This window comes from Penaeus japonicus, unplaced genomic scaffold (genome assembly GCF_977035675.1).
Source record: "Penaeus japonicus unplaced genomic scaffold, GWHDUDI00000001_assembly GWHDUDI00000013, whole genome shotgun sequence".
In the NCBI taxonomy this organism is placed as follows: Eukaryota; Metazoa; Arthropoda; class Malacostraca; order Decapoda; family Penaeidae; genus Penaeus; species Penaeus japonicus.
Genome location: NW_028234415.1, coordinates 42718374 through 42720873, shown reverse-complemented (window position 1 = coordinate 42720873; position 2500 = coordinate 42718374).

The window sequence follows — 2500 nt, the reverse complement described above, 5'->3', positions numbered from 1 at the left end:
CTTATCCCAGAACAAAAATCTCACTATGACTACATGAGATACAGTACTTGAAAGGTGGCAGTGCATTGGAGAATACATAAAAAAAATATCTTGTATCACGACTGGTGGTGTCAGTGCACCGAGGGTGGGGGTCGGACAGTGGCTCCCTCTGGGGCAAACAATTCAAACACCATCACAACTTATGGGTAACAGGTGAGCTAGTTACGGTGGTCAGGCGTAACTGGCGCGATGCCCTGTACCTCAAAGGTGCGGTTGGGTTGACTTTGCCATGCACCCAAACACTGTACAACTCAACCACCGTTCTACCTTGGTGAAAACATGCACCAACACAACACAGTAGCTATACAGGGGGGAGGGGGGGGGGGTTACATATATATCAAACGTGCGGGAAACTTTTCGGCCGGTGGCGGGGGGGGGGTTACCACATAAAAACCTGCGTGCTCCTTGCACGGCTTACTGATGCCTCATGCGTCCTGCATGGCTACAAAAATGATATGCGTGCGCCCTGCACGGCTTACTGATGCCTCATGCGTCTTGCATGGCTACCAAAATGACATGCGTGCGCCCCGCACGGCTTACTGATGCCTCATGCGTTTTGCATGGCTACCTAAATGACATGCGTGCGCCCTGCACGGCTTACAGATGCCTCATGCGTCTTGCATGGCTACAAAAATGACATGCGTGCGCCCTGCACGGCTTACAGATGCCTCATGCGTCTTGCATGGCTACAAAAATGACATGCGTGCGCCCTGCACGGCTTACAGATGCCTCATGCGTCTTGCATGGCTACAAAAATGACATGCGTGCGCCCTGCACGGCTTACAGATGCCTCATGCGTCTTGCATGGCTACAAAAATGACATGCGTGCGCCCTGCACGGCTTACAGATGCCTCATGCGTCTTGCATGGCTACAAAAATGACATGCGTGCGCCCTGCACGGCTTACAGATGCCTCATGCGTCTTGCATGGCTACAAAAATGACATGCGTGCGCCCTGCACGGCTTACAGATGCCTCATGCGTCTTGCATGGCTACAAAAATGACATGCGTGCGCCCTGCACGGCTTACAGATGCGACAAACAACAAAAATAACACTTTGCAACTGCCAAGAGGGAACATACAAAAGAAGAATCGAAACTAAGTAATATGTGCAAGCTCAAGAGATATGGTTTACAAGATACAGAGAAAATACAAACATGAATAGCACTTGTCGACGAGAAAAATAACAAGAGGCGTATTTTAACGAGCGGTGAAAGATAAATTGATAGATAAAAATTGGCAATACTGATCACCAGCACAGATTCGGAGGGAAAGTGAAGACTATTAAGAAATTACATGTTTTAAATACAATATCGCTTCTCCTCCGATAATTGAAATTTAGTATGGAAAATCTTTCAAAGGTTCACTTTCGAAACAAATATTTTTGGAGAGGAACAGTCAATAAAATGTCTCCAGAATACATTATCCGAAGTTGCAAGATGCAGAAAAATACGAATAGCAATAGCGCGTGTCGATGAAAGAAAGTACAAAAATAACAGAAGATAGGAATCAGGCAACACTGATCGCCAGTACAGATTCGGAATGAAAGTGAAAGCTATCAAGAATTTACAGTCTAATACAATATCGCGTCCGCTTCGATAATTGTAATTAAGCATGGAAAATCTTTAAAGGGTTCACTTTCAAAACAAATATTCGGAGATTAGCATTCAATAAAATATCTCCAGAATATATTGTCCGAAGTTGCAAAATACGAGTAGAAATAGCAGGTGTCGATGAAAGAAGTACAAAAATAACAGAATATAGGAATCAGGCAACACTCATCGCCAGTACAGATTCGGAATGAAAGTGAAAAGCTGTCAAGAATTTACATAGTCTAAATACGATATCGGCCCTTTCGATAATCGTAATCGAACATGTAAAATCTTGTAAGGATTCACTTTCAGAACAAATATTTTGGAGAGTAAAGCCAGAAAAAATCTCCAAATTACCTTGTCCGAATAATGAAAATATAAACAATAAGGGTTGTTTTACGACAAAAGGGAAGCAAAACATTGACACTGCCTTTTCACACGGTCAGGTCATGAAGGGGAGGGTCTGAAATATCGGCACGTGCGAAGAACTAAGCGAAGAAACAATACATATAAAAATATCTGATGCTCAGAACTTCAGAATACAGAACAGAACTTCAGAATATTCAAGCCATTCTTCACATAAAATAAGAAAGAAATTCAGTAGGCCGTCAGAGAGGCCGTTACAACGGGGTCATCAAGGCGAGATGAGACAAGGAAACAAGGGAAGACGGGGAGGGGAGGGACTGAGGACTTTCCCTTACAACGATTAATTCGTTCACACCTAAGCGTAAGGGAGGGAAGAGGAGGGAAATCTTGCGGAATAACTCACGCACAGTATTTCACAACAGAAAAACAGAGTAACAATCACGAGAAAATACAAAAATCACAGCATAGAGGTACAATCACGAGAAAAAATCACAGCATAGAAAA